The sequence below is a fragment of the Centruroides sculpturatus genome, unplaced genomic scaffold (genome assembly GCF_000671375.1).
Source record: "Centruroides sculpturatus isolate CEXI.00-Female unplaced genomic scaffold, Cexi_2.0 scaffold211, whole genome shotgun sequence".
NCBI classification, from domain to species: domain Eukaryota; kingdom Metazoa; phylum Arthropoda; class Arachnida; order Scorpiones; family Buthidae; genus Centruroides; species Centruroides sculpturatus.
In genome coordinates, this window is record NW_019384472.1 from 779,201 (window position 1) to 793,343 (window position 14,143).

Genomic DNA, 14,143 nt, shown 5'->3' on the forward strand with positions numbered 1-14,143 from the left:
GGACGGCGGGAAAGTAGTTCGGCTGCCCGATGACGTTTTACGTATTATAGGAGTTATTTTTACCGTTGTTTACGGATACTGCCACAATTTTTATAGGAATCATAACTATAGGAAACGGTTTTATAGGGGGATCTACTGTACATTACATGACACAAACTAAGTTAAAATGTGATTAGAAAAAATATTGAACACTAGTTGTAAAAATTTGATTGGTCAAATGAATTAAAGTTTGGATCAGTTAGGAGTTGAGAGTATCTCAACTCCTAACTGATCCAACTGTCAAGCACTTGCTGAAAGTGGATGAACTTGCAGTTCATATCCCCTTCATAGCAGTTTGTATGATAATGTGAACCTTGCTTAAGACAGTTTAATGTGTACATTATTAAAGAAAAAACATGTAATAAATATAATTTCTTAATTTAAAATTGATAACTATTATTAAATCCTCTAAAGAACCAGACCATAACCAAATATAACACAACTTCAAACCTATAAAGAGTCCAGCAGAACGGGATGTGCAGAAGTATACACCGTTCTGCTGGACTTGTTATAGGTTTATTAAATAAATAAATAAATACAGTATCTATCCACAGTACAATTTTTATTAATTTCATGTTGTTTCCTGAAGTTTTCAGAAATCCTCAAATAGTAGCCGCATCTACTATTTGAGGTTGGTTATTACTTAAATAAAATTGGTAACAATTGTTCTTCTTTTATTCATATTTCTATTGTAAATTTGATAATTTACAATAGGAATAAATGAACAATAGTTACAACAAAATCGCAAAATTTATATTTAAAATTTGATGTATGAGGGCTATTTTTTAAATAAGGTCTGTTTGTGAATGAGAGTGAGAATGACGTGCGATCGTGGCAGTGCATAGGTGCGTCTACTCCAAGCATGCTTTGCATACATTTAGACATCATTTGCAGCTGTATCATCTGTCTGTGTGCTGAGCTGTACAAGTTTATAATGTTTAAGAAAATTGAGTTGCCCGCCGACTGTGAGATATGATCTGTTATTCAATTCTTGAGTGCAAGAAACTTGGCAGCAGCAGAAATTCACCGTCACATTTGTGAAGTTTATGATGATAATGCTATGAGTGATTGTAAAGTTCAAAAGTGGGTGAGAATGTTCAAGGACGGACAGGTTAATGTGCATGATGAGCCACACCCTGGCTGACCTCTGATTTCTGAAGATTTGGTTTGTGATGTAGATAACAAAATTCGAGAGGACCGACAATTCACGATTTAAATGTTACCAATTGAATTTCCACAGGTTTCAAGATCAGTTTTGTATACCATTGTTTCGGAGAAACTGAATTATTGAAAATTGTGTTCTCGGTGGGTTCCAAGACTGCTTTCTGATCACAAAACAAAAAGATTGGGCAGTGCTTTATCGTTTTTGACTCTATACGATCATGAAGGAGATGAATTGTTGGACCACATTGTTACAGGAGATGAGACTTGGGTGTCTCACATGACTCCCGAGTCCAAGCAACAGTCAATGGAATGGGACACACATCTTCGCCAACTAAAGTGAAAGCCAAACAGTCCATTTCAGCACGGAAAATTATGGAAACTGTCTTTTGGAACAGGAAAGGGATTTTGTTAGTGGATTTTATGCCAAGAGGCACAACAATCAATTCTGATGGATATTGTGTGATCTTGAGAAAATTCCGGCATGCCATACAAAACAAGTGGCATGTCTTCCTGTGTGATGTTGCTCCATGACAATGCAAGGCCACATGTTTCTGCACAAACACAAGGTCTAATCAGTTCTTTTGGATGGGAACAACTGTATCATCCACCTTAAATCCACACCTTGCACCCAGTGATTTTCATTTATTTCGATACTTAAAGAAGTTTTTTGGTGGCCAACGGTTCAATGATGACAAAGTGAAAACTACAGTCATGGATTCGGCTTTCTCACAGGTGGCAGATATATTTGAAGTCTGAATTCAAAAAATTGTTGAGCAGTATGATAGATGTTTGAACAAAAATGGAAATTATGTAGAAAAGTAGATAAAAGTATGTAGAATATGGGAAAAAAATATATTTTAATAATATTTACAGTATTTTTCTTCTTATTAAAAAACAGACCTTATTTAAAAAATAGCTTTCATATAATTTTAAGCTGTTATTAAATATAAAAAATGACTAAATACTGGTATATAAGTTATTTTAACAAGAATAATTTTTATAACAACATCCAGACTTGCAACAATTCAATTGTAATGGTTATGTTGATAAAACAGATGATTGAGGTAAAGTGAATATATTAAAATAAAATAGACTAAATTATAGGAGTCAATAATTTATTTGTTAAGAAAGTTCTTCAAATGTAAATTTAATCCAAACTTTTCTTAGAGCAAAAACTATTTCATTGATTTCTGATGATGGGTACAAAGCCCTTGAATTTTCAAAAAGTTTTACTCTAAGAACATCAATTTGAATTGAAGTCAGTATTTTATCACATTGAAAATATTTTTGAACCCCCTAATTCCATGTCATTTGCTTTAGGAAGTTGTTCTATTGGAAAGTAGCCAATATTAGACCAGGAAATCCAATGATGTTTACTGGCATTTATATTTCAATTCTTTCTGTTATATTTTATCTTAATCATATAAGATTATTCATTATTTTTGTATGCTTGTATTTGATATAAACAGATCTAACTTATGTTATTTTTTCCAGCTTGTTACTTTATTCAGTGCTCCAAATTACTGTGGCGAATTTGACAACGCAGGAGCAATTATGATTGTTTCAGAAGATTTAACATGTTGGTTCAGTATCCTGCCCGTAAGTAAATTCTTTTTTGTTTATTATCTCTCAAAATATAAACTAAGTTAATATTGATTTGTAACTAAAATATTTTATGTAAAATTAACTTTTTATTACAGCCTGACAAAACAAAACTTGTAATGAGAACAACTAATAGAAAAGACTGAATTATTTTTAAAAGTTGGAATTCATATCTTCTTTAATTTATGGTCAAGTAAAATAAAGATTTGTACAGTTTTTGCTTCCCAGACAACTTCAGAATAGAAAAAAAACAGACGTATGTGCAATTTGCATGTACGATGAAATCAAAACTATTTCCATTCTTTATGGGAAAAGTATATTGTATACTGTATATACATAAAAAAAAAACTTCTATTCAGTGACAGATTTTGAATAAATTTGTGCACATTAGATATTTATAAGTTTATAATAAAAAGATGAGAAAGTACTTGCTATATAATGAAATTAAATATATATATAAGTTTTGCAAATGTAATAAAATGTTTGTCATTCTTTGTTACTTCTGTGAATTGCATCATCTGTTGTAAATGTCAATATTGGTTTCTGTTGAAGTTATACGTGAATTTCTATCAAACAATAATCCATTGGCATTTGTATATTATATATATATATAAATACATACATATATATAATTTATATGTATATATATGTTGTAGAAAATATAAGTAAAATTTAGTTTGTGTTATAAATTTTTATTATTATAATTAAACAATACAAAAATAATCAGCCTGTAAAGGAATTTTAACATTTATAAGTGCTTTTTGGAACATCTTCAAAACCTCATTTAAATTAATTTTATAAATTAAGATTAGAGTGTTCACATTTTAATTTAGAGGATGCTTCTAAAGACAGAGCAATAGATGTTTTTAAATGCCAAAATTCTAGTAACCAGTTGATTATTTATTAAATATAATATAATATAAAACTGTTTGAAGAACAAAGTAATTATATATTATTTTACTGATGTTGTGAGGAAAGTACTGTATTAATGAAAGTTTTAAATTTGTCTTGTAATCTTATTATGATCACATTTAAGATATTTTAATAGTGTAACTTTAAAAGAAAAGATATATGAATACTGTAATTGTTATTAAATTTACAGTAGTTATCTCTTCTTTTAACTGTCTTCTTATAATCCAATTCATACTGTATTTCTTGGGGGGAAAGAAAATTCAAGTGATTTTGAGCTCAATGTCCATTATCTGGGAGCGACGAAAGACAACACCAGCAGTGATCTGTCATCTGCTGACCTTATTTCTCTTATTGATATCCGATGATAGGCATGTAGCATGAAAGCACTCGACTGTCCTAATATATTTTCACTCCAAAAGAGCAGTTTAAATTGGATTTATATATGAGGAGCTAACTTAACAGGTGTGTTATCAATATAATCAATGTAACCAATGTAAATACCTTCTCAACTCATCTTGGAAAAGATAGTTTCAGAATTAATAGCAAGATTCTAGCATGTCTTTAAAACTGTTTTATTATATGATTAATAATTTAAAATTTTTACATATTCCTAAATTCAAGAAATTTATTATTTTTTTTAGTGAATTTATCTGTTGAATTTTAAATAAGATTTTTTAAACTTATTTCTTAGTACAACTTACAAAAAAAAAAGTTTTTACCCATAGAATCATGGTTTTCACATTTAATCTTCATAAAATCTTCTATGAATTTACTGTATAGTAATTAAAAAATATTAAGTTATAAAAATCTAGCATAGCTTTTTGTAGATCAATGCCAATGGATTAAAATATTTTTAATTGTAAATATTATATTATTATTGAAATAAGATAAATATTATTATTTATTTTAATTAAAATAATTTTACAGAATGATACATTAAAATGTGCCTAGATAAAATCAAATGTTGAAAGATATGAAAAACAGTCAATGAAAATAAATATTTTTTACAAATATTTGATTATAATAAACATGAACAAAATCAGTTTTAAATTTTCATTAATTTTTTAAAATATTTATTTGCACAATCTTAACTTGATGTACAGAAATCTATGTATTGTATCAAGACTAACCTGCTATTTGGGAAGAATTAAAAAAGAAAAGAAAGATATAAATGCAGCTCTGAATGAGGTGGTTGAGAGTTTATCAGAGCTGGAGACCATACCTGTAGGATTAAAAAAAAAGTCAAAAGACCCAATGGTCTACAAATGCCTTTCATGAGATAGGCCAATTTTGGGGGGCTACATCTGGAATTTTGAAGACCCCAAAAATGGGGTAAAATTTAAAAGTGAAAAAATCCAGAACTATTTCTCAAAATAACACTAAAAATGAACTGTTTTCTACTTTATTAGATACTTTTAAAAGCTCATAAAACACAAGAAAAGCCATTGCACCAACTACAACTGGGATACAAGTGGAGTCATTAAGCCTCTCTGTTAAGCCTATTGTGTGTTTAAACAAGCAGCTACCACAAAACAATATCTCACCAAGGGTCACAATTAGAAGTATGGTTCCTTTGACTTTTTTGGTTGTCTACGGGATCAGAAACCACTCATTCAGATCTGTAGTTTTACCAAACAGAATGCCTACAACCTACATTGTAAAAATTAGTAAACTATGTTATGAAAACAATACATTTTTTAAAATTCCACATTTTTAAAAATCCTGCACTGGATTGGGCCTGTACTGTATGCACTGTATATATCAGCAATGTACTGTACATATATATTAATTGTCCATTAAATCTAAACTCAATCTAATGACAAATAATAAAAATGTTAATGGTATGAAGAATAAATATACTGTTTTTGACAGAAACTGACTCTTTCTTTATCTGAAATGATATTGATTTAAATTCTACAGAGTTGATAGATTAAATCCAATTCAAATTGATCTTCTTGAAGAAAAAACTTTTTAATAAACCCAAGTGCTTTGAGATTCTATATGATCAGGAGTCAACAAGAAAAATTTCTTGCTGATTCCCTATGAGAGACTTTCGTCCAAAAGCACTTAGATTTTCTAAACAGATTTTATTCTAAAAGCAGTTTAAATTGGATTTATGTTTGAGGAACTTCCTTAAGTATGCTGTCTATAGATGAAATTTCAGAATTCCTATAATAAAATATTTATAGACTGGTATAGCCTATATAGAATTCATGTAACTGTGAATATTGAAATATTTTCAAGAAATATCAAAATATAAAAGTAATTTATTTTCTTATAAATGTTAATAATGTTTCATTTCTAAAAAAAAATAAATACAAAGATATAGTTTCTCTAACATGGCTACAAGCTGATATGCTCAACTTTAGGAGCATATGAACTAAAAAACATTATTATTTTCAATGCCATGACAAAATTGTAGAACATCAGAAATGCCTAAAATTATTATTTATTCTTTGATACATTCTAATTTTGAGGAAAATATCATTTATAGATGCAACAGCTTCAGAACCAGACATACAATTAAAATGTATAGCAAGTGTTTCTTAACAATCATCAGTAGGTTCTTGAAAACTGCAACATAAAGAAACCAATTTTACTGTAGAATAATTGATAAAAACAAAAATATAATTCTGTTAACTCAAGAAATATTTCAAAAGCTGGAAGTTTTTTTATTCAATAACGTGTAATGAACCTTAAACACTCTTCCAGCAGGAAAATGTCTCCATCAAAGACACAGGCCTTTGATGAAGGCCAAAAATATTTGCTGTTGTGAAAATTATGAAACATTTCCTGCTTAAGGATCACTACTGGATGAATTCTGTTAGCATTACTCTAATTGGAGCATATTTGCTACCTCTGGTATTTATTTCCACCACACAGAATCAGTTTTACTATTTATAATGAAAATTCAACAACAATAGTTGCAAATGATTGCAAATGTACTTGTATTTTTCCTTAGTAATATTGTAATGAAACGATCTTAAGTGAGAACTTGCTGTATTCATGCAACATCTTTAAATGAGTTATATGCAGAAAAATGTCATAAGAGAATGGACTTTCTTCTCAAATTTATAATCATGAAAAGAAATCAAACGTTTTTATATTTCTATTTATAATTGGATTCAGTCATTCATATTCCCAATAATTCTTGAAGTTAAAAATTGCTTGAATATCAAAATTAAATCCAGAATCAAAAGACAAAATTTACCAGCCTAAATTTAATACAGTAAAAATAAACAATATGACATTTTTAATAAAAATATTTATAATTTCTTGACATAGACATTCTAATTAGGTAATAAAATAATTCTTTCGGTTAAGAGAGTGCAAATTAAATTAAATCAAAATTTAAAATCTGTAAATAAAAACTGATTTTGCATGTTATAAACTATAAAATATATCATATTTTTGACTTGTCAGAGAAATATTTTAAAGAAATATATCTATAATTTATTTATATTTAATTAATTCTTTATTATAATTTATTAGTAGTAAGTAAAAAATCTAAGACTTTTTTAAAACTTACATTAAGCTACTGTTTATTTTTAATCTGATATTAAAATTAAATGCATTGAAGTTTTAGAAGTTGTTAAAAAACCTTTAAACTTTTAATTTCTGAATCTTATTTGAATTCTTTTTTCTCTGTAGACCATTTATCCTTTTTTATTTTTTTAAATTTTCATCACAAATCAAGCCATGATAGGGCAAATGATGGTCTCAATGTGTCTGAGTTTTGTCATCCATAAAAATTTCTAAAGATCTGACTCAGACTCAAATCTGGATCCCTTAAGATAAGCACACACTTGGGAAGGTAGGTGGACAAACAGAACAAATTCCATGTTATAAATTATGTATGTGCATTCTAGGCGGGTAGGAATATGGAGAGACTGGGTCACATGGAAGGAATTCTATCTTGCATTCTCTAGTAAGCAACATTTCTCCCCACTTACCTCAACTAACCCAGATTGGCATACTAGTTATTAACAGAAATCAATTTTTTTTGAGAGTATTGTCATTTCTTTTATTATGGGAGATGCAATATTAATTTCTCTGGTGCACCAAACTACAGTATCCTTTTATAATAATAGGCAGCTACTAATTCTTCATGGATGTTTCTCAAACTAAAAAACACTGTCTGAATACCTTCACTCTTTCTCTTAATTTGGCTTGATTTGCCACTGAAATGTAACCAAGTGGGTGCACACTGATGCAATTTGGCAATTCTGTCCACTCACCTTACAGCATAAGGCACACATCAACTACTTCAGTTTCCTAATAGCCTAAATCTCTATTTAAATTGGATTAATTAAATGATTTAATCAAAAAATTTCTGGTTATTTTGATATTTAGATGCTATATTATGCTTAAAGCATATAAAAAAATATTCAGCTTTCTTAAGCAGAATACTTTTGTAAGTGTTTACATTGAAGCATATCAAAACAAATACCATTAATCTTAGAATAGAACTATTCTTTACTCTAGAATCTTTTAGAAAAAAGGTTTTTAATGACTTCTAAAATTGAACTGTATTTAATTTTTAATTTTATAAACTTGCAGTTATACGTGTACATACAAAATGTTCAGAAAATGTGTTATAAAATTTTATGAACTTGATTCCTTGAACAGTTTAAATAAATAAAAATAATAATAAAATCTAAAACTTGCATTTATTAACAATTTCTAAAAATAAAATTATGATGATGCCATTATTTATTATGAGAATATATTTATTATTTGCTTAAGCCAGTAGCAGATCCAAAGAGGGGCTAACTCAAAAATTATTAATAAAGACCTGTTATTAACATATGCACGATGACCATATCCAATAATGGTCCAATGAACCATATCTGCCATTAAAAATGTTGTTAAAAACAATGTTTTGATGTTTCACACAAATAAATTTTAATTTTTGTGTCAATGGGAAGACTCTTGGATCTGTCCATGGTGAAAATGGCCAGATTGCTTGCATAATTTGAATAGAATCTAATGACAAACATGAGAGAATATATTATAATCATATTCATATGCTTATGGAATTTCTAAATAAATAAATTCATATATTATAATGATGCTTTTTCTTTCAAATTGCATAATCCATAAATAAATGTTAGTTTTAATACATTGTTTCTTAAAACCCACAATAATTTTATTGGAAAACATTTTTTAAAAAGTCTTTTCTCCCAACCTGCATTACTTTTTCTGAAATGAAAATATTCAACAATTTCTTTTCTAAAAATTTTCAGTAAGTTTTGTTTTAGAAAAGGCAATTTCAATTGAATTTTACTATTGAGAAATTTCTTTAATAAGAATGTTGCTTTTTTTCTTTCTTTGTATGTTGCCATTTCTGATGCTTGTTAAAAATAAATTAAAAAAAAAATGAATTCTTTAAATACTTAGTAAACAACTATCTGACATAGCCATATTGCCAAACAATCTGCCAGATTATTTGGCAATATGGCTACAAGCCCACAATGGTGTGACTGTGTAGTGAGGGACAGGGTTTGACATACCTGAACAGACTACCCCTGAAAAATTCCTGGGAGTTTTCTACCTGTCTGGAATTGATCCCTGATCCTCAGAGTATAGGTTGCCACCTTAACATCCATCTGACTGTCTGATTGGAGTATATTCAATCTAATAAAGCCTTAACACAGCCCAATAGATAATCCAGCAGATGATTTAACAATATGAATTCATTAAAATTAGTTTTTAATGAGTAAATAACAATGTTTCTCAAAGAGTTATTTAAATCAACCTAAAATATTTCTCTGTAGACAAAAAGGAATCATCTTCCAAAAATATTATTGCAAATTTTCTGAATATCTTATGTATTTACTTTAAGATTAATTTATTTTTTCATAATGTGCTTCATTATTATTCTGATTTTTGCTTGACAATTAATTAAGTTTTCAAATCAAAAAATAGCTGTAAAAAAAAAAAAGAGAGAAATTTTAGCTGGGTATATTTTAATGTACCACTCTATTATTGTATAGTAAAATGAATAAGTATATTAACAAAACTAGAAATTGTCTCGATGAAAATTAGCCGAATAATAAATTTTTATCATAAAATATAAATTTTTAAGGAAAAAAGAAAAACTAAAAGACACAGATTACTTCGTTGTGGTTCGTAGAAAAGTAATTATTAGCAAAATTAGGCAAATTTCTTGTTTTGAATTCAGTACAAGATTGAAAAATTAGAAGAAATTTAGATTTTAAAGATTAATGAAATAACGAAATGTAGATGAGAAAATATAATTTTCAATTTGAATATAGTGCAGCATTTCTCGAAATACATTATTACATAGAACACAAAATGGAATAATTACCATTATTGGCCTTTACATCTTAAATCAATGCATTTCCTATTGTCTTTCAAATAAAAAACCTCCCAACTTTTAGTACTGAAATTAACATATTACAAAATCTAGGAAGATAATTTCTGGTAAAGAGTTACTGAAAAAGCTACAATTTTTTTTTTATTTAAATAAAACACTGCCTATTTTATATATATAGGATGATTTAAAAGTTGTGTAACTTGACAAATAAATATAATTTGCTGATACTTTTTTTTTTATAAAAATTAAAATGATGTATTGGNTACTGCCACAATTTTTATAGGAATCATAACTATAGGAAACGGTTTTATAGGGGGATCTACTGTACATTACATGACACAAACTAAGTTAAAATGTGATTAGAAAAAATATTGAACACTAGTTGTAAAAATTTGATTGGTCAAATGAATTAAAGTTTGGATCAGTTAGGAGTTGAGAGTATCTCAACTCCTAACTGATCCAACTGTCAAGCACTTGCTGAAAGTGGATGAACTTGCAGTTCATATCCCCTTCATAGCAGTTTGTATGATAATGTGAACCTTGCTTAAGACAGTTTAATGTGTACATTATTAAAGAAAAAACATGTAATAAATATAATTTCTTAATTTAAAATTGATAACTATTATTAAATCCTCTAAAGAACCAGACCATAACCAAATATAACACAACTTCAAACCTATAAAGAGTCCAGCAGAACGGGATGTGCAGAAGTATACACCGTTCTGCTGGACTTGTTATAGGTTTATTAAATAAATAAATAAATACAGTATCTATCCACAGTACAATTTTTATTAATTTCATGTTGTTTCCTGAAGTTTTCAGAAATCCTCAAATAGTAGCCGCATCTACTATTTGAGGTTGGTTATTACTTAAATAAAATTGGTAACAATTGTTCTTCTTTTATTCATATTTCTATTGTAAATTTGATAATTTACAATAGGAATAAATGAACAATAGTTACAACAAAATCGCAAAATTTATATTTAAAATTTGATGTATGAGGGCTATTTTTTAAATAAGGTCTGTTTGTGAATGAGAGTGAGAATGACGTGCGATCGTGGCAGTGCATAGGTGCGTCTACTCCAAGCATGCTTTGCATACATTTAGACATCATTTGCAGCTGTATCATCTGTCTGTGTGCTGAGCTGTACAAGTTTATAATGTTTAAGAAAATTGAGTTGCCCGCCGACTGTGAGATATGATCTGTTATTCAATTCTTGAGTGCAAGAAACTTGGCAGCAGCAGAAATTCACCGTCACATTTGTGAAGTTTATGATGATAATGCTATGAGTGATTGTAAAGTTCAAAAGTGGGTGAGAATGTTCAAGGACGGACAGGTTAATGTGCATGATGAGCCACACCCTGGCTGACCTCTGATTTCTGAAGATTTGGTTTGTGATGTAGATAACAAAATTCGAGAGGACCGACAATTCACGATTTAAATGTTACCAATTGAATTTCCACAGGTTTCAAGATCAGTTTTGTATACCATTGTTTCGGAGAAACTGAATTATTGAAAATTGTGTTCTCGGTGGGTTCCAAGACTGCTTTCTGATCACAAAACAAAAAGATTGGGCAGTGCTTTATCGTATTTGACTCTATACGATCATGAAGGAGATGAATTGTTGGACCACATTGTTACAGGAGATGAGACTTGGGTGTCTCACATGACTCCCGAGTCCAAGCAACAGTCAATGGAATGGGACACACATCTTCGCCAACTAAAGTGAAAGCCAAACAGTCCATTTCAGCACGGAAAATTATGGAAACTGTCTTTTGGAACAGGAAAGGGATTTTGTTAGTGGATTTTATGCCAAGAGGCACAACAATCAATTCTGATGGATATTGTGTGATCTTGAGAAAATTCCGGCATGCCATACAAAACAAGTGGCATGTCTTCCTGTGTGATGTTGCTCCATGACAATGCAAGGCCACATGTTTCTGCACAAACACAAGGTCTAATCAGTTCTTTTGGATGGGAACAACTGTATCATCCACCTTAAATCCACACCTTGCACCCAGTGATTTTCATTTATTTCGATACTTAAAGAAGTTTTTTGGTGGCCAACGGTTCAATGATGACAAAGTGAAAACTACAGTCATGGATTCGGCTTTCTCACAGGTGGCAGATATATTTGAAGTCTGAATTCAAAAAATTGTTGAGCAGTATGATAGATGTTTGAACAAAAATGGAAATTATGTAGAAAAGTAGATAAAAGTATGTAGAATATGGGAAAAAAATATATTTTAATAATATTTACAGTATTTTTCTTCTTATTAAAAAACAGACCTTATTTAAAAAATAGCTTTCATATAATTTTAAGCTGTTATTAAATATAAAAAATGACTTAATACTGGTATATAAGTTATTTTAACAAGAATAATTTTTATAACAACATCCAGACTTGCAACAATTCAATTGTAATGGTTATGTTGATAAAATAGATGATTGAGGTAAAGTGAATATATTAAAATAAAATAGACTAAATTATAGGAGTCAATAATTTATTTGTTAAGAAAGTTCTTCAAATGTAAATTTAATCCAAACTTTTCTTAGAGCAAAAACTATTTCATTGATTTCTGATGATGGGTACAAAGCCCTTGAATTTTCAAAAAGTTTTGCTCTAAGAACATCAATTTGAATTGAAGTCAGTATTTTATCACATTGAAAATATTTTTGAACCCCCTAATTCCATGTCATTTGCTTTAGGAAGTTGTTCTATTGGAAAGTAGCCAATATTAGACCAGGAAATCCAATGATGTTTACTGGCATTTATATTTCAATTCTTTCTGTTATATTTTATCTTAATCATATAAGATTATTCATTATTTTTGTATGCTTGTATTTGATATAAACAGATCTAACTTATGTTATTTTTTCCAGCTTGTTACTTTATTCAGTGCTCCAAATTACTGTGGCGAATTTGACAACGCAGGAGCAATTATGATTGTTTCAGAAGATTTAACATGTTGGTTCAGTATCCTGCCCGTAAGTAAATTCTTTTTTGTTTATTATCTCTCAAAATATAAACTAAGTTAATATTGATTTGTAACTAAAATATTTTATGTAAAATTAACTTTTTATTACAGCCTGACAAAACAAAACTTGTAATGAGAACAACTAATAGAAAAGACTGAATTATTTTTAAAAGTTGGAATTCATATCTTCTTTAATTTATGGTCAAGTAAAATAAAGATTTGTACAGTTTTTGCTTCCCAGACAACTTCAGAATAGAAAAAAAAACAGACGTATGTGCAATTTGCATGTACGATGAAATCAAAACTATTTCCATTCTTTATGGGAAAAGTATATTGTATACTGTATATACATAAAAAAAAACTTCTATTCAGTGACAGATTTTGAATAAATTTGTGCACATTAGATATTTATAAGTTTATAATAAAAAGATGAGAAAGTACTTGCTATATAATGAAATTAAATATATATATAAGTTTTGCAAATGTAATAAAATGTTTGTCATTCTTTGTTACTTCTGTGAATTGCATCATCTGTTGTAAATGTCAATATTGGTTTATGTTGAAGTTATACGTGAATTTCTATCAAACAATAATCCATTGGCATTTGTATATTATATATATATATAAATACATACATATATATAATTTATATGTATATATATGTTGTAGAAAATATAAGTAAAATTTAGTTTGTGTTATAAATTTTTATTATTATAATTAAACAATACAAAAATAATCAGCCTGTAAAGGAATTTTAACATTTATAAGTGCTTTTTGGAACATCTTCAAAACCTCATTTAAATTAATTTTATAAATTAAGATTAGAGTGTTCACATTTTAATTTAGAGGATGCTTCTAAAGACAGAGCAATAGATGTTTTTAAATGCCAAAATTCTAGTAACCAGTTGATTATTTATTAAATATAATATAATATAAAACTGTTTGAAGAACAAAGTAATTATATATTATTTTACTGATGTTGTGAGGAAAGTACTGTATTAATGAAAGTTTTAAATTTGTCTTGTAATCTTATTATGATCACATTTAAGATATTTTAATAGTGTAACTTTAAAAGAAAAGATATATGAATACTGTAATTGTTATTAA

General features: G+C 28.3%; 1 long non-coding RNA gene across 1 annotated transcript in view; it reads left to right on the plus strand.

Moving 5' to 3' along the window:
• Positions 1 to 6,994, plus strand: part of LOC111621221 — a 14,240-nt gene extending 7,246 nt beyond the window's left edge. The window contains exons 2-3 of the long non-coding RNA XR_002756029.1: positions 2,698 to 2,802; positions 2,904 to 6,994. This is a non-coding gene — a long non-coding RNA (uncharacterized LOC111621221). The remainder of the gene's footprint in view (positions 1 to 2,697; positions 2,803 to 2,903) is intronic.
• The last annotated feature ends 7,149 nt before the right edge of the window (positions 6,995 to 14,143 follow it).